Raw genomic sequence first — 23,846 nt, forward strand, 5'->3', positions numbered from 1 at the left:
AAATGTTGGAATGTAAAATATTAAACTATATAAGTGCTAGAGACAAATCTTTTTGTATCATTCAGAGCTGGGAATACTTTTTAAAATCTGAATAAAAAGACTACCTACGGCTACACCAATAATTTACTTAAAACAGACAATTGTTGGGGCGCCTGAGTGGCTCAGTTGGTTAAGCGCCCAACTTCGGCTCAGGCCACAATCTCCCATCTCACGAGTTCAAGTCGCGCACCGGGCTCTGTGCTGACAGCTCAGAACCCGGAGCCTGCCTCAGATTCTGTGTGTCCCTCTCTCTCTCTCAAAAATAAATGAACACTAAAAACATTTTAATGAATAAAATAAACGTACAGCAATGCTAATTATATGCACATTGTACAGAAGATCCATAGGACTTTTTCATCTTGCAAAACTGGAACTCTATAACCACTACTTCCATTTAAGTGTTATTTATACACATTTAGTCACTTAGAATTTAAACTTAAATAGCCGATATGACTAGTTGATACCATACTGCACAACACAGGTGTAGAAAGCTGTTAATTCCAAAATCTTACTCTTCTCGTGTCTAACGTTGTATGTTTACAAACGTCCATAACTCTGTTTTCACAGAAGTGAAATAACATCCAACAAACAAGAACACAATATAAAACACTGGAAAAAGAAGAAGAGACCCATACACAGTCTTAAGCATATTACTGGTTTTCCTCAGCTAAATAAAGGCTGAAGTTCTTTGCCACAGATTCTCAGGGTGGACTGCTGATCCCTGGGCATCCCTGAGACCTTAATTAGAGGGTCCGTGAGGTAAAATCCTTTCCTCATATTAATGCTAAGGTATTATTAGCCTGTGCTAATGACACAAAAAAGCAAGGTGGGTAAAACTACTGGTGTGTTAGTAAACGTCAAGGAAAATTGCAATCTTGCTCTCTTCACTCCCACATTCACTATGCACTCATTTAAAGAAATAAAGTCAGTACTTAATGTCATTTACGAGAACGAAAAAGTTATGAATTTTTATTTTCAGATTTATAAATTCACATGGAGTTTGAAAAATACAGAGTTTCCCTACACATGCTCTTTACCTAGTTTTCTGTAATAGCAACAAATACCTACAGTACAACAAATCTATAAAAATGGCATTGGAATAACCCGTCAACCTTCTTCATAATTCACCACTTTTTTGTACATACACATTTTTTGTGTGTATTTAGTTCTTGGTAATTTTGCCACACGTATAGATTTGTGTCACCACCACTACAGACACAATACAGGAAAGTTCTTTACAAAGATCCCTCAGACTGCCCCATAGTAGCCACAGGCACATTCTTGCCTTCTTCCTTCTTCCTTCACCTCTCATGCACCTAACTCACAGTAACCACAAATCTATTCTCCATCTCTATAATCTGGTAATGTATAGATGTTAGAAAACTGGAACCATATGATAAAAAAGCTTCAGCACATGTCATTATAATACTTGGTGTGACTAAACAAGATGAGAAATAAAGCACTTCCAGAGCATACCAAAGTAAGATGGTTCTATTAAGAAACGGCACTTACTCCACTGCTTGCGTTACAAGCTGAACTACACGCAACACCATCTTACTTGAAAGAATAAATAACAGACAAGTATGCTTGTGAAGACTTTGGTACGTGGCAGACAGTTTATTAAAAATGAACAAAACGATGGGGCGCCTGGGTGGCGCAGTCGGTTAAGCGTCCGACTTCAGCCAGGTCACGATCTCGCGGTCCGTGAGTTCGAGCCCCGCGTCGGGCTCTGGGCTGATGGCTCAGAGCCTGGAGCCTGTTTCCGATTCTGTGTCTCCCTCTCTCTCTGCCCCTCCCCCGTTCATGCTCTGTCTCTCTCTGTCCCAAAAATAAATAAACGTTGAAAAAAAAAATGAACAAAACGAGCCTGTCACATCAAGGAAAATGAAAAGGATTTGTTACCAATAATAAAGTTAAAGTCAAGAAATAAAAATTAGACTACTGAAAATATGTATCTGTCACCATGAGCTTGGCGCCTCCCAATGTGTAAGACTTTATAAGGAGAATGTGATTTTTTAAACTAATACAAATTATGTGTATAACTCAGTGAAGCAATATTTTTCAAATGACCAATATGTGATGCTACAAAATCATATAATACCAAATAATTAATTCAAGTTCAAGACAGACCAGCAGGTTTTAACATACCAGAGTACCAAAAGTTCAATAATATGGATTCAGATTCAACAATGTAACTAATGTTTAAGAAATTACCATTTACTGAGTTTAACACAGCATCAAAGGATTATCACACATTTCTGAAAAAACTTGCATAAAATGTCTCCCTTTCCCAACTACACACCTGTGTAATACTGTATTTTCTTTATACTTCAGCTAATATATTGCAACAAGTAGAGCGCAGAACCACATATGAGATTCCACCTCACTTCTTTTTTTTTCCTTGAAAACAATATTTTATTTTATTTTCAATATATGAAGTTTATTGTCAAATTGGTTTCCATACAACACCCAGTGCTCATCCCAAAAGGTGCCCTCCTCAATACCCATCACCCACCCTCCCCTCCCTCCCACCCCCCATCAACCCTCAGTTTGTTCTCAGTTTTTAAGAGTCTCTTATGCTTTGGCTCTCTTCCACTCTAACCTCTTTTTTTTCTTTTTCCCTTCCCCTCCCCCATCCATGAGTTTCTGTTAAGTTTCTCAGGATCCACATAAGAGTGAAACCATATGGTATCTGTCTTTCTCTGTATGGCTTATTTCACTTAGCGTAACACTCTCCAGTTCCATCCATGTTGCTACAAAGGGCCATATTTCATTCTTTCTCATTGCCATGTAGTACTCCACTGTGTATATAAACCACAATTTTTTTATCCATTCATCAGTTGATGGACATTTAGGCTCTTTCCATAATTTGGCTACTGTTGAGAGTGCTGCTATAAACATTAGGGTACAAGTGCCCCTGTGCATCGGTACTCCTGTATCCCTTGGGTAAATTCCTAGCAGTGCTATTGCTGGGTCATAGGGTAGGTCTATTTTTAATTTTTTGAGGAACCTCCACACTGTTTTCCAGAGTGGCTGCACCAATTTGCATTCCCACCAACAGTGCAAGAGGGTTCCCGTTTCTCCACATCCTCTCCAGCATCTATAGTCTCCTGATTTGTTCATTTTGGCCACTCTGACTGGTGTGAGGTGATATCTGAGTGTGGTTTTGATTTGTATTTCCCTGATGAGGAGCGACGTTAAGCATCTTTTCATGTGCCTGTTGGCCATCCGGATGTCTTCCTTAGAGAAGTGTCTATTCATGTTTTCTGCCCATTTCTTCACTGGGTTATTTGTTTTTCGGGTGGAGATTCCACCTCGCTTCTATTAAGCCAGGTATTACAAAGATTTGCAAAACTGTAAATAATACAACTTTTCTCATCAATATTTTTGTCTTAGAAAATATTTGCACATAAAAACATATTATTGATCTCCACAATAAGTGAACTTTATTTTTATGTTAAAGTAAATACTTTTAAACTCCTCAGTTTTAACTCCTAACATTGCAAATATTAATAGATGAAACATGAAAAAAATACTGCAAATCCCAAAGAGTTATTTAAGAGTATAAAGAGGCCCTGAACCAAAACATTTGAAAACACTGACCTAGATTAAGGCTAAAGTTATTACTTGGCAATCAAAAAGAATGAAATTTTGCCATTTGCAACTACGTGGATGGTACTAGAGGGTATTATGCTAAGTGAAATTAGTCAGAGAAAGTCAAATATCATGAGACATCACTCATATGAGGACTTTGACAGATAACAGATAACAGATAACAGGACAGAACATATGAACACAAGGGAAGGGAAGCAAAAATAATATAAAAACAGGGAGGGGGAAAAACATAAGAGACTCTTAAATATGGAGAACAAACAGAGGGTTACTGGAGGGGTTGTGGGAGTGGGGACGGGCTAAATGGGTAAGGGGCACTAAGGAATCTACTACTGAAATCATTGCTGCACTATATGCTAATTGGGATGTAAATTTAAAAAATTAAATTAAATTAAAAAAAAAGACTAAAGTTGACAGTGGTCCTCCTCTTGCTATGAAAATATTAAACACATACTCCATTTCCCTATCCTTAAGTTTTTCCTAAAAACAAAAACAAAAAAACCAACAACAAAAAAACACTTGCCATTCCTGATGACTGCGGAACAGTTTTTTACTCTCTCATATCTCCACAAGCATTTTACTGTGAACCTAAAATAATTGATCATCCCCTGTTTCCAGGCACCTTCAATCTTGTGAGAACTGTGTTCCTTGGCTCTACACAACCACACTCAAAAGGATAGGAAATGGAGTGGTGTTTTTGCCTGCCCTTTACCAAACCCCTCCCTTGGCATGGCACAGTCTGGAGGAAGCCACCCAACTGCCAGTTTCTCCCTTGGGACAGAGAGAAAGAATGGAACTTGCTCATAACGTTCTGACTTGGCTTACCTAGCGGTTGCCTACGAAACTGGTTTCTGTCTCGCCATACTCAGAGCACTGATGGGAACAGTGGCATAGTGTCAATATCAGGTTGGAGTCCCGCAGAAAGCAGTCACACTAGCTGAGCTGAGAACTGCAGGGAGACTTCAGACCTGTAGGCATCGGGGGCAGGAGATACCAGGCAGAGAAGACCCTTCAGGAATTTACAACATTTAATAGTAGCCATGGATATAGTAGAACTGGAGGGAAACCACACACACAGGCCCAAGGAAGATGTATGAACAGAAAATGCTTGTGAAGATCTTTAAGCCTTCACACTGGACTGGTGAGTGACGGCCTTCCCCTGCAAGGACCCAGGCGGCAAATATTAGGAGGTGTGGCCGTTTTTCAAATGTTCAATTTATAAGGCATACACATAAACAGGGGAATACTGCGCATTCAAATGAATAAATCTCTAGAAACCAACCTTAAAGAAACATAGACTTTGGAGTTACTTAAAACAGTCTTAAATAGGCTCAATAGAATGAAGGAAAACACAGAGACCTAAGAAAACCAGGAAAACAATACATAAACAAAATGAGAGCATCAACAAAGAGAAATTGTAAAAAAGAATCACAATCTGGGGTAGAAAAACCCAATAACTGGATTTTTAAAATTCACTAAAGGGATTCAATAGCAGACTTAAATAGGCAGAATAAAGAATCAGTGACCTTGAACAGAGGACCTTTGAAATTACTAAGTGTGGGAAGGGTGAGGGGGCAGGGAGGAGGAAGAGGAGGAGAAAAGTAAAGAGAACCTAAGGAACCTATTGAAAAAAATCAATAGGGAGAAAAGTGAAACGGGCAGAAACCATATTTGAAAAAATAATGGCTGAAAATACCCTAAATGCGAAGAAAGACAAGGACATAAAAATACAGGAAGCTCAATAAACTCCAAATGAGACACATTATATAATGAAACCGTTGAAAGAAAAAACCTACCAGATGAAAATTCTACGTCCCTCAAAAATGTCCTTCAAAAATAAGAGAAATTTACAGATGAACAAAAGCTGGGAAAGTTCATTACAAGACTTGTCCCACAAGAAATGTTAAAGGGAGTCCTTGAAGTGGAAACAAAAGAAATACTAGGCAGTAACTGGAAGCCACAGGAAAAAATAGAGTTCTCTAGTAAAGTTAAATTCACGGGCAAATATAAATACCTATATTATTGTTCTTATGCCTCATAACTCTATATTAGTTTATAAGATTTAAAAGACGGGGCGCCTGGGTGGCGCAGTCGGTTAAGCGTCCGACTTCAGCCAGGTCACGATCTCGCGGTCCGTGAGTTCGAGCCCCGCGTCGGGCTCTGGGCTGATGGCTCAGAGCCTGGAGCCTGTTTCTGATTCTGTGTCTCCCTCTCTCTCTGCCCCTCCCCCGTTCATGCTCTGTCTCTCTGTGTCCCAAAAATAAATAAACGTTAAAAAAAAAAAAATTTATAAGATTTAAAAGACAAAAGCATAAAACTAATTATAAACCTGTTAATGGATACACAATATAGAAAGATGTTATCTGTGTCACCAATAACAGAAAAACGGGAGGAGGCAGAGGTGTAAAGAAGTAGAATATTTGTAATTTGTTTGTAAGTTAAGTTGTATCGGTTTAAAATAGATTGCTGTAACCTAAGATGTTACATATAATTCCCATGGTAATCAGAGAGAAAATATCTACAGAATTTACACAATAAGGAAATGAGAAGGGAATCAAAACATGACACTACAAAAACTCAACTAGAAAGACAGCAAGGGGAAAATGATTTGAAAAAATAATAAGAGTTATGTCATAAAGAAAATTTTAAATGGGGCGCCTGGCTGGCTCAGCTGTAGAGCATACCACTCTTGATCCCAGGGTTGTAAATTCAAGCCCCATGCTGGGTATAGAAATTACCTAAAAATACAATCTTAAAAACAAAACCAACCAAACAAACAAACAAACAAAATGGCAACGTGATTCTTCTCCTACCAGTAATTACTTTAAATATAAGTGGATTAAACTCTTCAATCAGAAGACAGGTTTGGGGGGGACCTTGGTGGCTCAGTTGGCTAACCATATTGTGGTTTGTGATTTTGAGCCCACATTGGCTCTCTGCTGTCAGCATGGAGCTGGCTTAGGATCTCTCCCTCTCTCTCTGCCCCTCCTCCTTCTATAGAAGATTCCCTTTAGACCTAAGAACACATATAGATTGAAAGTGAAAAGAGGAAAAACTATTCCATGCAAGTAACAACCAAATGAGAGCAGATGTGGCTACACTAATATCATACAAAATACACTTTAATTCAAAAATTGTTACAGGTTGTGATGAGCACCAGGTGATGTATGGAAGTGTTGAATCACTATATTGTACACTTGAAATTAATAGAACATTGTATGTTACCTCTACTGAAGTTAAAATTTTTAGAAAATTTGAAAAATTGTTATAAGACATAAAGAACATTATAATGAGGCAATGCCAAGATATAACACTTATAAACACACATGCACAAGTATATCATAACTCCTAAATTAATGAAGCAACTAGTGACAGAATTAAAGGGAGAAATAGTTCTGTAATAGGAGATTTTAACACCCCATTTTCAATAACTGACAGAACAACCAGACAGAAGATCAATAAGGAATACAGGACTTACTTTTACAAACCAACTGGACCTAAAAGACATACAAAACGCACCATCCAACAATAGCAGAATAAATATTCTTCTGAAGTACACATGGAACATTCTCCAAGACAAACCATAAGTTTGGCCACAAAACAAGTCTCCATGAATTCTGAAAACTATTTTTCCAGATTACAATGGAATAAAACTGGAAATCAATAGCAGATGGAAAATACACAAAGATATGAAAATTAAACAGCACACTCTCCAACAACCAATGGGTCAAAGAAAAAAATCACAAAGGAAATTAGAAAATATCTTAAAACAAATGAAAAAGACAACATATCAAAACAGAATACAACAAAAACGGCACTGAAAGAAATTTATTTACCTGTTTACATTTAAAAAAAAAATAAAAAAGATCTCAAATCAACAAGTTAACTTTAACTAGAAAAAGAAAAAACAGGGGCCCCTGGGTGGCCCAGTAGGTTGAGCATCTGACTTTGGCTCAGGTCATGATTTCATAGTCCGTGAGTTCGAGCCCCGCGTCGGGCTCTGTGCTTCAAGCTCAGAGTCTGGCGCCTGCTTTGGATTCTGTGTCTCCCCCTCTCTGCCCCTCACCTGCTTGCACTCTCTTTCTCAAAAATAAATAAACATTTAAAAAAACTTTTTGTAACAAAACAAGACACAATGCCTTTCCTCTGTTTCAGTGAAGGAAAAAAACCCAAATTCTTACCTTTTATTTCCAAGGAAGGAGAGTAACAAGGAGAATCAGACCAAACCAAAATACAGATCTTCCTACCTCCCAAAGCGAGAGGTATTATTAGAAAATAAAAACAGCCCCATGTCCCTGGACATTGAGAAACACTACAAGTGACTAAAGGAAACAAATAATTCCTCCACTACAGAGGCAAACATTGTGTCTGCACGGCAATCAGGTTCTGTGAAGCATCTATTGCAACTGCCAATATGACAGGAACTGGAAAACTACTTTCTCTTTCGCTAAATCTGAATTTATCTCCTGTGAAATAGCTGAGCTCACTTGAAATCATTTTCTTATTTGTTCTTCAGAACATGCCCAAGCATCATGGCTTGTCCTTAGGTGTTCAAGCCCACTGAGAAACGACCAACTTGTTATTTATCTATTGGGATGAGGGCAGGTATGGGATCACACACATATGGCCAGTGAAACTGCTGGAATTACCTTCCAATGGTGTTCAAGTCAGGCCTAATTTACATGCCATAAATTAGAGGCTATCTATTGTATTATGCCATACCAGGCATATTAAATTTCTAGTGATTGTACCAAGTAAAGAGATGCCAAAATAGAAATCCTACTAAGTATTCTAACAGTGTAATACTGAAAATAAAAACTTAAAACCTCCCATGTTTACTTAATATTTTTTTGAAACACAGAAAGTGCAATAATTGCTGAATACTCCAGTCATTTTTTCATCAACTGTAAAAAGGTTATGTATGTATTTCCCACTTTATATAGAGCATCAAGCATCATTAAGTAATGTAATTTTACAGGCTCCTAGACCAATCAAATATTCCCACTCACTTAAACATTATTGTACATAGAAAGGTGGCATTTATTTCTTCTTCATGAATCCAGTTTCTTTTCCCTTTGGAAATAATCTCAGAGATGCAAGTTCATATGCTGCACAAATGATGTACCTCCAAGAACAAGAACACTCAGATGTCAAAACGAATAAATCACAGTGACTCACTGCTTCCCAGACAAATGAACAGATGATGATGATTACATACACTGAGACTTCCAAGTGCTTTCTCCTTGAGAGCCAAGCATGTAAATAGGTACACGGGGCAATAATAACAACACTGACACACTGAACACCCCAATTACAGTATGTGATGGCACAAATCTTGAATACAGAGTGAGTAAAACAGGAAAATCAACGTGAAAAGAATTACCATCATAATTTAATATTAACATAAAATCCAGCAAATATATACCACACTAACATGTCCATCTGAAAAAGATACTTGCTATAACCTCACAAAAAGGAAAAAAAGTTCCTGTGTAAAACGCTAGCACATAGATACCTGAGGCACAGAAACTGTCCATCTGTCCAGAATATAAGCTCAAATGCAATTGTGCAGAATTATTTTATGGATAATTAGAAGGCTTTCTTATTTTCCTAACCTTTTATTTAAGCTTTATACCAAAGCATTCATCTTTCAACGAGAGAACTGAAACAGCACTGGCCAACAATTTATTCAAAATTATCTATAAGTAAAAGCCCTTGCCATTGGGTCTGCATTATGATTTTTCTGTCTTATGATGCCAAATGCAGTAAGAAAACAAAAATCCCCATAAGCTATTTTTAGATCATCACAGAGCTGGTTAAGTAAACATTGTGCCTGCTGTGTAATGTGACTCCTCTCATACTTACTCTGCCGAGAATAAACAGACGTCATGCACTCTCAGTCACATGAGACAGGCGTAGAAAACAGCTGAGTCACCCACCAATAATCTTCCTGCTCCCAGGAACTCCATGGAAATTTCTGTCTTACCACAACACTTGGTGTCTTCTCCCATTCCCACTAATAAGTTACAGTTCCCTGATACGATAAAGCTCATTTTAGGAATCACATGGTCCTATCTCCACCGCAACCAATACACCAAGTGCTCCTGACAATACAAAAACAAAGACAGGCAAAAACAGGAGGCTAATTAGGCTAGCAAGCTTCAAATCAATTAGGTCAGGGCTATTTTGGAGAAAAACATGTCTCTCTAGGAGACCGGGGGGAGAAGGCAACGAACACTGCACAATCCATATAGCTTGTGCTTATGTTGAACTTGCCAACACATACCTTAGGTTTTCTTTTGGAAGCATCCTTAAATGAAGTATTTTAAGTTTTTGACTCTTCTTAAAAATAACAAGGCCTCAAGGGCAAAACTACTTCAGATTTTCTTTCCTCTGCCGATTCTAATTAGTAGTACCATCAATGGAAACCATTAAACACACAAAAGCATTTCACTCGAAATTGGAATGAAATAAATAAACCCTCAAACCATACATTATTTAAAATGTAGCAATTTGACAATTTTTTATTCAGCATCAACTGGAATCCCAGAAATAAAGGTAAAGAAGACATGGTTCCTATATTCAAGGAGTTTATAAGTTACCTAACTCAACTGTAAGAGAATATAGAAAACGTTATAAGGCGTGTGAATACCAGGTCAAGAAGCAAAGCAAAGACATTAATTCCTTCCCTGGAGAAGATTCCAGAGAGCCTTCACAGGTAACAGTTCCACAGTGGATGAATGGGTGAGGGCAATCAGCCACAGGAGGAAAAGGGGTACCATGCGGAGGCAAAACAATGAGTAGAACAGAACACAAACATGAAGTCTTGGGAAAGCAGGGCTTATCTGCTGAACCCTGAAACAGGTCAGTAATGCCAGAGCATAGTGGCAGGTGCGGCAGGAAGCCACAGAATTAGATTGGGCCAGACTGAAAAGATGTGTCAAGATAAGTAAGGATTTTACCTTGAAAGGAACCCCAGGAGCGGTATCATTGGATCTGTTAAATAAAAAGAACGATTGCAACAGTAACGAGTCCTCGAGAAGAGATCTGCGTCAGAGATACAAAACTACTGCAAGAGTCTACCTACGTACACGATGATTAAGAATCTGGCCTCGCACAAGGAATCAAGACAAAGGAGGCAGATTTGAGAGATAATTAGTACACTGAAATAGCATGACTTTCAGCAACTAGATATAAGAGGTAAGGAAGTTGACATTCTAAGATTTGAGGATGGGTAGCTAAGGATGCTTATAAAGCCAAAAATGACTGGGTCCCAGGCGACCCCTTGGACCTCACCTCATATCCCCTTACTCTCGAGGCACACTGTCCATATTTATTTCCCTCAAACACACCAAGGTTATTTTCACTTTATGTCTTTCTTTTCATTAGCTGTTTCCTCCCTCTTTCGATGAAAAAATGATGAAATTCAATTGTATTATGTTGAGTTTTAACTGTTGGAAGAAACCCTCAGGTACAAATGCATAGAGAGCAATTAGATACATACAGAGCAAAGTCATCTACAGAGAGGGATCTAGGAATCAGCAGAATAAAACCAACAAACAGTCCTTGCAAACAGAGGGGATGAGATCACCTAGGATAATACAAGACCAAATAACAGAAATCAACTTGAAATAAACATACTTGAAAGAGGAACTAAAAAGATAGAGCTTCTGAAAAGGTGGGACCTCTGCTCCCTTTACTGAAAGTCTATTTACTACCAGGCACATATCTAACTAATTATACACAACCTCTATGAAGTAAATGATTGTAAAAATAAGAAAAGGGGTACCTGGATGGCTCAGCAGGTGACTATAGTAGGGTTGTGAGTTCCAACCCCATACTGAGGGTAGAGTTGACCAAAAAAAGGTGGGGGGGCACCTGCGGGTCTCAGCTGGTTAAGTGTCAGACTTCAGCTCAGGTCATGATCTTCCAGTTTGACAGTTCAAGCCCCACATCGGGCTCTGTGCTGACAGCTCAGAGCCTGGAGCCTGCTTCGGTTTCTGTGTCTCCCTCGCTCTCTGCCCCTCCCCCACTCAGGTTCTGTCTCTTTCCATCTCTCAAAAATGAATAAACATTAAATTTTTTTTTAAAAAAGAAGAAGAGGAAAAAGGAAAAGAGGTTCAGAGGAAATAAAGTAACTTGACCAAGGTCACATATATAAATGGCTAAATCAGAATGTGAACTTCATTCTGCAGACACCCATGAAGTATAAGGAAACAAACACAAGTGGTGAAACAAATATCAATTACAATAAAATTCAGAATAATGTTACCTGTAGGGAGAAAGGAGAAGTACATGAGAGCTTCAAGCATACTGGTAATTGACTTCTTCAGGTAAGTGGTGGTCAGTTATTTTCTTATTGTACTTTCAAACTGAACATGTTATATTAACTCTCTTATAAGATTATGTATTTCATAATAATTTTTCAAACAGTAGGGACTTAAACAAAAGTAAGCAGAAGGATTAGAAATGGTGGGGCTGGGCTTCCACAACGCATAACGTCTGGAGCTATACGGCACATATGTACTATTCCGGATGTTGGCGGCAAAGTGCGGATAAATGCACAGTGCCGGATAGAACTGCAAGTCAGTTAGGGATGAGTAAAGGATTACAGATCGGCTAAATGACACCTTAGTCTAGGTTAGTCCAGCTGTACTAATATAAATTTTTTATAAATTCCATCAACACAGGTATTTGAATTTCTACAGCAGAACCCTACATCCTGGGGGCCAGAATAGAGGAAAACACCTGATAAGTTAGGCTGACTCAGGGATGGGGATTGGCAAAAAAAAGAAACTAAGAAAAGAAAGGGACCTAGGGATTAATGATTAATGATAGGATCAAGACTAAACAAAAGGAATGTAAAAGCTGGAATGGGCTTGTCACACAGAATCAAAAGGGATTACAGAATTTAAGGGTTGTAGGTGGCAAATAAAACTGAATAGGGAAAGGCAGAAGATGAAGGCTATGCTGCTCAGAGAAATTTAAGATTTTCAAAAACTTAGAACCAGAAAAATTCTAGGCACAGACCAGATCTAGACTGGTCCTCTTCAACAGAAATACAATCCATATGAGTAATTTAAAATTTTCTGGTAGCCACATTAGAAAAAGTACAAATAAACTGGCAAAATTAATCTTAGTAATATGTTATTTAACCAAATATACCCATAATTTCAACCTGTATGCATTATAAAAACTGAGACATTTGGTTTATTTTATAATTTCTAGCACTTCTCAATTTGCACTAGCTATTTCCTGTGCTCAAAAGCCCCAGGTGGCTCTAGTGGCTATCATATTGGACAATGCAGGTCCAGACTTTTTCATATGGGTTGTTCTATATGTATCCACATATGGTTGCTCTGAGGAAGTGAAAAAAGGGAGGCTGAATCCCAGAGTCCACAGCAATGGTTGTAAAGGCCAAAAATGAATTCTAGAAGTCTTCAAGGTAGATGGCAGAAAGCAAAGTGGACAAGTAAATTCTGAACCAAATGCTAAAATCCTCAAATGGGGAAATCTGCCTAGCACAATTAGGGGTGATATCAATAAGAGAGCAGTATATGCATTTACTGCACATGTCAAGGGCAAGGACCCAGAGAGAGTAGTGAAGGGTCAGAACAGTGCTCATTAAGCCTGCCTCCCAAAATATGAAGAATGTAAGAAAACAAGTAAGATCCACTTGAAGGATTCCTAGGAAAGTAAGTTACCTAAATTTCAGAGAGTAAGGAGACAGAAGGAGGGTGAGAATTCAAGGAAAGGGTGGTAAGGAAGAAACCTGATAACAGGACATTCCCAGTAGGTTCACTAGCAGAGACTCTACAGGCACTCTGCTATGGAATAAAATTACAAGCAGATAAGCAAATAAATAGTAGACAGCAAGTTTCCTGATTCTAGGCCTATTCTGGACCTTAAAGAATAGTCATGTAAATTTTGGAATATTTAAGTCACATAAACCTTGGCATATTTAATCATCTCGAAATAAGTGGCTTAAATACAGAGTTGGAAGTTTGTAAGGAAAATATCTTCCTTTAACTTTGTAAGATGACCTTTTCCAAAAACAACCATTTGTGCCTAGCACACGGTATGAACTATGCAAATATCTGGCATCCATATATTTGTGGGAAGAATGGCTTACTAAGAAAATTTTGCTATTTACTCAACCACATCATCTTAATAGTAAACTCTGTAAGTAGAAGGCCATATAGTCAATAAAACAGCTTTTAAAAAGGTTTAGGAGCTCCTGGGTGGCTCAGTCGGTGAAGCGTCCAACTCTTGATTTTGCCTCTGGTCATGATCTCACAGTTACAAGAGTGAGCCCCACATTGGGCTTTGCACACTGACCACCCAGAGCCTGCCTGGGATTCTCCCTCTCCCTCTCCCTCTCTTTCTACCCCTCCCCTGCTCACCCACACTCTCTCAAAATAAATAAATAAACTTAAAAAAAAGAAAAATGTTTAAAAAAGAAGGGACCTGGGTGGCTCAGTTGATTAAGTGTTCAACTCTTGAGTTTGGCTCAGGTCATGATCTCATGGTTTCTGAGTTTGAGCCCCCAGATGGGATCCACGCTAACAGCATGAAGCCTTCTTGGGATTCATTCATTCATTCTCTCTCTCTCTCTCTCTCTCCCTCCCTCCCTCCCTCCCTCCCTCTCTCAAAACACATAATAAACATTAAAAAAGCTTTCAAGAGGGGCTCTTGAGTGGCTCAGTTGGTTAAGTGTCCCACAACAGCTCAGGTCATGATCTCCCTGTATGTGAGTTCAAGCCCCATGTTGGGCTCTATATGGAGAGCTCAGAGCCTGGAGCCTGCTTCAACTTCTGTGTCTCCCTCTCTCTCTGCCCCTACCTCACTCATACTCTGTCTCTCTTTCTCTCTCCCTCTCTCAAAATAAATGTTAAAAAAAAAAAAAGTTTCAAAGAGAACTCAAACCACATAGATCCTATTTACGACAATAAGCTATATGGACTCCTGTATCTTAAGTCACCTCTAACATTGTCTTACAGCCATAACACTGGGCACAGGCATTGTCCTATAAAAAATTTAATTTCCTCCAATTTTTCATTCTCATAAAAATCCAGGAAGATAATAGAGTCATGCAAAGATCTTCCCCTGCTCGCACTCTCTCAAAAATAAATTAGCATTAAAAAAATACATATGTTATAAATCAAAGTCTGTCTAAATCCAAAGGATGGCTCTAATAGACGACTTGGGATAAATCTGAATGAACCTTCGGCGAAAACAGTATATATACAACTAATCTTCCCAAATACTAATAAATAGTGTATCATCTCTCCTCTACACCACTTTTTTTTTAAGTTTATTTATTTTGAGAGAGACAGAGAGAGAGAGAGAAAGCTCATGAGCAGAGGAGGGGCAGAGAGAGAGAGAGAGAGAGAGAGAGAGAGAGAGAGAGAGAGAGAGAATCCCAAGCAGGCACCACACTGTGGGGCAGAATCCAATGAGGAGCTCAAACCCACCAACTGTGAGATCATGACCTGAGCCAAAATCAAGAGTGGGACGCTTAACTGACTGAGCCACCCAGGCACCCCCACCCCACTTCTCCCATTCCTGTCTTGAGGCAAAACAATTCTTGCCTTGATGTTGATGTAGTTAGGAAAACATTTCATCTGTTACAATAAATGTTTTATGATACTGATTTACAATAAGGGAGAAAACAGATAAACTTTACAGAAATGCCATGTCATCATTTCAGGTATGATTTTCAAATTTTTTCATCTCAAACCCTATAAAAGAGTTAATTCTAATAAAAGACTGAACAATAGATCAGATACCACTTTTAATTTCTTTTGCTAAGGATTCTACAGACCACTGAACGAACAGCAGAAAGAGAAGACTGTAAAGAACCAGTGAGAGGCCATAATACACTTCACAAAATAAAACAGAGCACGCATAAACCAGAACTGTGCACTTGGACTTTTCCCCAAACACATCATAATGCAAAGAGGATTGCTTCTCAAAGCAAATAACAGATGTGCTACTAGGACAGAATTTTTCCTTTTCCTGTACTGTAATGTTTGCCTGACAGTTAACACTGCTAAATGATTTCTGGAAAAGTTCACAGATGAACCTCACTATGTTTGTAGGTAATATCAAGGTCATCACCATGGCGTTCTGAGGAGTTACCCTGGGATTTCTAAACCACTTTAAATATCAGCTTTGCCTGAGGTGTAAGTTGTGTTTGTTTGTTTTTTTTTTTAAATAATTCTGCTGGGGAAATAAATAATATAGTCAAATAAAAAATAGTCAAACTAATAAACTCTTTTACAATATAAGACAACAATACTTAATGATATAAGTGCCTATGTAGCAAGGACTGATTTTCAGCACTGATGAACAGTTATGAGATGATACTAAAGGGTTTAGAAAAAGTCCCAGATGGTTCCCAGAGGCAAGGCGGGGGGGGGGGGGGGGGGGGGGGGATGGGAGAAACAGGTGATGGGGATAAAGGACAGCACACGATGTCATATATACCAGGTGATATATGGAAGTATTAAATCCCTATATTGTACACCTGAAACTAATAAAACACTGTATGTTAACTAACTGGAATTTAAATAAAAACGTTAAAAAAAAAAACCCACAAGAGTGGGTAAATAAAAACAAATTTAAAAAACAACGTTAAATACTCCAAAACTATCATAGCATAGGAGATGCCAACGTACACTTACTGGGATTTCAGGGGCTCTACGTTCATCATTCAACTGAACTCTCACACCAGCCTGTGTTGTGGGGCAGGCACACTTTGTTTTATTGCCCTTCACATTACTGAACTTGGCAAATACTGTTTTTTTTGTAAACAGAAGGTTTGTGGCAGTGCTGCATCAAGCAAGTCTAACAGTGCTTATGCTCACTTTGTGTCTCTGTGTCACTTTTTGATATTACAGTATTTCAAACATTTTCATTATTATATTTGTTATCATGATCTGTATGAGTAATTACGACTCACTGAAAGCTCAGAAAATGGTTAGCAATTCTTCATAGGAATAAAGTCTTTTTTTTAATTATTTTTAAATTTTTTATTTATTTTGAGAGAGAGCACGAGCGGGGGAGGGACAGAGAGAGAGAGAGAGAGAGAGAGAGAGAGAGAGAGAACCCCAAGCAGGCTCCACACGGCCAGCCCTGAGCCCAGCATGGGGCTTGAACCCACAAACCACGAGATCATGACCTGAGCTGAAAACAAGAGTTCAACACTCAACCTACTGAGCTACCCAGGAGCCCCTAAAGTCTTTAAAAAAAAATTTTTTTAAACGTGTATTTATTTTGAGAGACCGACAGACAGAAAATGAGTGGGGGAATGCAGGGAGAGAGGATGACACAGAATCTGAAGCAGGTCCCAGGCTCTGAACTGTCTGCACAGAGCCTGATAAGGGGCTCAAACTCATGAACCATGAGAATATGACCTGAGCCAAGGTCAACCAGGTCAAAGCTTAACCAACTGAGCCACTCAAGCACCCCGCCCCTAAAGTCATTTTAAATTAAAGTTATATACATTGTTTGTTTTAGACAATGCTGCGTGTGGCACACTTAACAGACTACATATAATATAAACATAATTTGTATAGTCCTGGGAAAACCAAGAAGTTCCATTTGGAAGGAGGTTTAACATCCAAGTTCTTATAATTTTTTTTAAGTTTATCTATTTACTGGGGAGGGATTCACAGGGGCAGAGAGAAGGAGAGAGAATCTCAAGCAGACTCTACACTGTCAGCACAGAGCCTGACGACACAGGGCTCAGTCCCACAAACCGTGAGATCATGACCTGACCTGAAACCAAGAGTCAGACGCTTAACTGACTGAACCACCTAGGCACCCCACAAGTTATCATAATTAATAAGAGGTAGAACTGGGATTCATAACCAGGTCTGTGTCTTTAAAAAGAAACTTCATTTGTGCTCGCTTCGGCAGCACACACACTAAAACAAAAAACTTCACTTGAGTGTCCAACTTCAGCTCAGGTCACTCAGCAAACTGAGAATTCGCTCCTGTGGTTTATAGTGCGGATGTGGGGGTGGAGCTCCTTGCCTCAGAAAAAAATATGGGAAGAGAACAGGATCAATCTCTTTTTTTAAGTTCCACTGATAGAGAAAATCTTGCTAGGACTCGATCACTGTTCAACTGGTGGGCTATCCTCGAGGACTCTTCAGAAATGCTCCAGCAGAGAGTAATCACCTCTGAACGGAATCTCTTCTCAACATCAGACACATGATTGTTAGAAAATTTAAAGGAATCTATTTTAAATGCTATCTCCCACAAACACTGCTCTTCCTTAATTGCGGCTTTTGGACATTTTTAAACGAATGTTTTAGGCAATTCAACTGTTCATTAAGTCATAATACGTGTCTCACTCTGCATTCACACGATCCAATCACTCTTTCTTACCTCAAAAATAGATCTTTAATGAGCATTACCCTACACACATTGAAGTGTACTCTGTATTATTCAACATCCATCTAACGGCTACGCTTTCTTGCCAGTATTCCTATTAACCAAATACTAGAAGTATTTACCATAATAAACAGAACTCTAGCAAGAGACGATTTTGACAAACTGATTTCACATCATATTCTGTAAACTGAAATAATCAGCGCAAAAAATAATGACCCTTAACTTCTCATATTACATTTCTTTAAATACCTTAACATATAAAATCAGTTACTCAGAGACAGTATATCTTTGTACCTAACCACCATGACTCTATATAAAAGCTTATTTGTTTAATATTATGTTTAATAATATTAAGTAATTTATTATTAATTAATAATCATTTATTTATAAAAGTAATAATTTGTTTGATTATGTTTAATATTCAGGCCAGAAAATGAAATCACTTGCTCAGAAAAGGAAATGAATACTATATTCCATATGTTACTGAACTGGTTTTTAAAACCCTAAATCCCTGTCATGGTATCCTGATCAAGGACTTTTCCAGTTTAGGAATTCAATAATTAAGAATGAATAATAACTCTTAATTATTTAATTCATGACAACAGTACAGCTGGAATATTAAGAAAAAATTCCCAGACACTTCCTCAAAATAAACCTTCCTCAGAGCAAGCTCTCTAAAGATACAACAACAGAATATCAGACTCTTTTTTACTTAGTTTTGTACCTATAAAAAAAAACTTTTGCTGAATTGTACAAAAAAGTTAACAGTACCAGTCAGGAAAAAGCTGGTCTGTTTAGCCAATTAAAGCACCACGCAAACAGCCGCAAAGTGACACCTCTGGAAAACTTCATTTAGGGCTATTTTCATCCACCAAAGATTTAAGGACTTACTTATGGTTCAGACGACTGTACTAATTATACAAGACAAGGAGTCTTATCATTTAAAATTTGAAAACAACTGTACTGCAGCTTTAAATCCAGGAAGATTTGATTGTACTGAAGCCAAAAGCACCTGCAACCAATGTGCTCTTACTCTGCTTGTATTACAAGAGTAAATTATACAACACCTGTCAGAACAGAATTCTGCCCTCTCATCAAAATAAATCAGAATACGTTATCAATACTGTAAAAACTATTTGAATACAGACTGTGATGCAAAGTATATTACCAGTATGAAGTTATTAACAGTTTCCTGTAGACACTAGATAGAAATGGTTTCTCAAAGCCACCATCCTTAAATTAAGAAATAGCCCAATTCATTATGTTTCTGTCATCTAAAAGTGTTCCTTTCACTGAAAGCTGCTCCCAGCAAAGAAGACCTAAGAAGTCTCATTTAGGCAGGGGTATTTCCTGTTCCACAGCTTTGGTCTCACACGGCAATTACCTGGGCCCCATCCCAAGCAATTAAATGCAAATCTCTGAAGAATGGGACCCAGGCATCAGAAGGTTCTAATGGCAGCCAGGATGAGAACCACTGATAACTCTTCTCATTTCTGAGCAGTGGGACATTATGTGCAACAGAAAACACTGTCTGAATTTAACACTATTTCTGTATTCTTTACACTTAGATCAACATTTAAATGCTATGGCTTGTCACCTTCCACTAGACAATGATGGACTCATGACAGAATGGCTTTCACAATATACCTAGATCTGACAGGCTACCTGCTTTCCCACAACAGTAGCTGTACTGTTCTAAGTTCAGCTTTTCCCTATACAGCATGACAATTCAGTACCAGCTCCCCCAGGTTACTGGGCTAAAAGCACCGGTCTATCCAGGAGATATCACTGAGTTCCCAGGCAGCAAAGGCATTCTACAATCTGTGTACTGCTGCCTCTGTGCTTGTAACATCTGTGTCAGCTATTCATTACACTTCCTGTACTTTCTACATCTCTACTACTTTTCTCCCTCCATTCCTCCCATCTTCATTTAGTTTCTGATATCTTCTCCTACTTTTTCATCTAAAACATTTCTAGCCAGAGTCCTGATTCTCTTCATTCGTCACACTGGACAGAATCTTCACTCTAGGTCCTGCTGCTTCTCAGGACTACCTCCTCCTCCACTAACTTCTTGAATTCCAGATCTAGATGTACAGCTCTACATTTAAGAATCAGAAGCTTAAGGGGCGCCTGGGTGGCGCAGTCGGTTAAGCGTCTGACTTCAGCCAGGTCACGATCTCGCGGTCCGTGAGTTCAAGCCCCGCGTCGGGCTCTGGGCTGATGGCTCGGAGCCTGAAGCCTGTTTCCGATTCTGTGTCTCCCTCTCTCTCTGCCCCTCCCCCGTTCATGCTCTGTCTCTCTCTGTCCCAAAAATAAATAAACGTTGGAAAAAAAAAAAATTAAAAAAAAAAAGAATCAGGAGCTTAAATATTGTGTGACTGAATTTTTTAAAGCCCCACGTTTGCAGCAAATTTAAGTTGTTTGGGTGACTGTTTTTACTGTTTGATAAAAATAAAGTTGTAAGTGGTGGCTGTATTCCCAAAGTATTTATGAAAGCTCAGTTTGTTAAACTAAACCTAAAATAAAATACTAAAGGGAATTAGGAGAAAACAAGGAAGAAGGCCAAGAGTTGGGACCTGAGGACACTGACCTGGTCCCTTACCAATGCTACCTAAGGTACCTGAAGCAAACCATTTCATTTTTCCCCACTCCACTCTTCCAGCACATAAAACAGGAATGATCACATCCATCTTATAGTGTTCTTGTAATGATAAAATAAATAAAGTGAATTAAGAAATGCTCTGAAAACTCTAGCCTATAGAGTAATCTATCACCAAGATATTATCTTCAAATAATCTGATAAGAGGAGTACACAATAAATACGAGTTCATACCGTTATAATTCAAACTATATTAGGAAGGACAGCTTTTAGTGAAAATTATTTCTAAATGTTTCCACAGTCAGGCTTTCCTACCACTGTCCGTATCTGCTAAGGAACTGAAATTTGGGGAGCACCTGGGGGGCTCAGTCAGTTAAGCGTCTGACTCTGGATTTCAGCTCAAGTCCATGATGTAGTGAGTGGTTTGAGAGTTTGAGCCTTGAATCAGGCTCTCTGCTGTCAGCACCGAGCCAGCTTCAGATCCTATCTCTCACCCCACCCTCAATCACACACGCAGGCATGCAGTCTCTCTTGCGCTCTCACTCAAAAATAAACATTAAAAAAAAAAAAAAAGAACTGAAATTTTGGAGAATTTTTTATTCTGATTCCTACAGCATTAGATCTACTTTTAGAGACTGTTGTTGCAACAGCTTCTAGTGTAAGACAGTCTTTTTCAAAGACCCTCTAGAAACAGCCACTCTTCAAGAAATCTGCATTTCTTAAGGCTTTTGGAGTAAGTCAAACTAAGATTCAAAGAAGGATGCCTTTTATATATAACCGGCTTTAAAAAACTTTTACCTTTTCTGCAAATTGTACAAAGTTTTATATTCCCCTTTTCTAGTATGCATTTCAAACGTGGGGTTTTTTTTCCCTCTTTTGGTTTTCTATCTTCCTAACTTCACTTTTATAAAAGCTAAAAGATAATCACTCTCAAAAGCAGAGATAATCTAGGTTCCTGATACTTATTTTCTTGACCTACTGGCTAGCTGCCAGTTTTTCTGCCACTTCCCTCCCTTCTTAAAAGTTGCCAAATGCTTATGTAAATAAGCCAGCTGGCTTCTGAGTCATCACTTCGGTATCCAACTTCCCTAACTCCCAACATGAACCTTAATATACTCTATGAACTCTATTAACAGGCCTTGGAATTCTTCTATGTCTTTTTGAACATAAGCAGCTGGATTTTTAGTGATTGTTCTCACTCCGATAAAGTTGTTATTGGCACCTGTTACTCATACACTAGTAAGTGTATCTATCATTCCTTCTAAACCTACCTTTCCTCTTGGTAACCCAAGACCTTTTTCTCTAAACCTGCTACTGTTTTCCCAAAGGACAAAATCTCTATATACGTAAAAATTTTAAAGTTACTACGAAATTCAATAGTCTACATTTAGTTTAACAAAATAACTGGTTTGCCAACGGCTTCTTCATTATGGCACCAAAGGCACAGGCAACAAGAGAAAAAACAGATAAATTAGGCTTAATCGAAATTCAAAATTTCTGTGCAAAGGGCACTATCAACAGTATGAAAAGGCAATTGAGGACTGCATATATCTGATAAGGAAGTGAGATCTAGAACATATAAAGAACTCCTGTAACTCAACAGCAACAACACAAAACAATTAAAAAATGGGCAAAGGACTTGAATGGACATTTCTCCAAAGAATATATACAAATGGCCAATAAGCACATGCAAAGATGTTCAATATCACTAATCCTTAGTGACATGCAAACATATTCTCTCTCTCTCTCTCTCTCTCTCTCTCTCTCTCTCTCTCTCGCTAACACACACACGCGCGCACACACACACACACACATTTTCTGAACCCATTATCAAGTTTGTTAAACTCAAAAGCATATTCTAAATGACAGCAGATAAAAGGTGGCCAATTCAAAGCTGGAAATAATTATAAGGAAAGGCAGTTACTACACAAAAGTTCTGTATTAAAACAGATAATGCACTATGGCAATTTATAGCTGTATTTACAATCAACACCATCATAACAAGAAGTACACTAAGAATAGGTATGCATTAAAGAAAACTTACAGTGCCCCAAAGTACAATATAGCAATCTTCCACTCAGATCATTTGTTCATTAATTTTTCTTTCTTTTTTTTTTTCAATTTATTTATTTTGAGAGAAAGACAGAAAGTACAAGTGGGGAAATGGCAGAGAGAGGAGAGAGCTAGAAACCTAAGCAGGCTCCGCACCATCAGCACAGAGCCACAGAGCCAGACATGGGGCTCGAACCCAGGAACCCTGGTCTGAAGTCAAGAGTCCGACGCTTAACTGAGCCACCCAGGCATACCCATTTATTTTCAATTTTTCTATCTTCTATATGCCTTTAAGGCTATACAATTTCCTCTGAAGAACATATCAAGCTTATGAGTAAGATTCACAAAATCTTATACAAAGTGGTATTTGTCATTTCAAAAGACAGCATTCTGTTTTCGTTTTATCTTTAATTCAAGAGATTTTAAAATTTCCAAATAAACAGATTTTGTTATCTACTCCTACATTATGTTAAGATTATGCAAAGTGTAAAATTATGTTCAACTAAAACAAATTCTAATTCTTACAGGCTTTTTTATTTTTTTTTTTAATGTTTCTTTATTTTTGAGAGAGAGAGAGTGTGAGTGGGAGAGGGACAAAAAGAGAGGGGACAGAGGATCCAAAGCAGGCTCTGGACTGACAGCAGCGAGCCTGATGCAGGGCTTGAACTCACAAACCATGAGACCATGAACTGAGGTAAAGGTGGATGCTCAACCGATTGAGACACCCAGGAGCCCCCCGATACACTTTTTTAAAAAACAATAATTATTGGGGGGGGGGCTGGATGGCTCAGTCAGTTGAGTGTCCAACTTTGGCTCAGGTCATGAGCTCGTGGGTTCTGAGTTTGAGCCCTGCATCAGGCTCTGTGCTGACAGCGCAGAGCTTGGAGCCTGCTTTGGATTCTGTGTCTCCTTTTCTCTCTGCTCCTCCCCTGTTCACACTGTGTCTCTCTCTCAAAAATAAACAAACATAAAAAAAAATTGTTTTAAACAACAATTATGTTAAAATAATTATTCAGAGTTTTAGCTTAAACATATAACTTAGATTTTGTTATTCTTTTGTTATTAAGCTCTAATTCTGTCACATATTCAGGAAAGGATGTAAATATGATTGAAATTTAACATTTTTCTCTTAGCCTAACAT

The 23,846-nt window shown here is 38.3% G+C and overlaps 1 protein-coding gene across 43 annotated transcripts in view; it reads right to left on the reverse strand.

Moving 5' to 3' along the window:
* EIF4G3 (eukaryotic translation initiation factor 4 gamma 3) overlaps nucleotides 1-23,846 on the reverse strand; it is a 315,852-nt gene that overhangs the window by 164,828 nt on the left and 127,178 nt on the right. The window contains exon 1 of one of the 43 annotated variants that reach the window (XM_086715899.1): nucleotides 9,517-9,987. The exons of 39 other annotated variants lie outside the window; for them this stretch is intronic. The gene's annotated coding sequence lies outside the window, so the exon portion shown is untranslated. Of the gene's footprint in view, nucleotides 1-9,516; nucleotides 9,988-23,846 lie in introns of those variants that run through there. 3 more of the 43 variants (XM_086715906.1, XM_086715920.1, XM_086715924.1) reach the window with 3 other exon arrangements.

This window comes from Puma concolor, chromosome C1 (assembly GCF_028749965.1).
Source record: "Puma concolor isolate L17-30 chromosome C1, mPumCon1.1.hap2, whole genome shotgun sequence".
In the NCBI taxonomy this organism is placed as follows: Eukaryota; Metazoa; Chordata; class Mammalia; order Carnivora; family Felidae; genus Puma; species Puma concolor.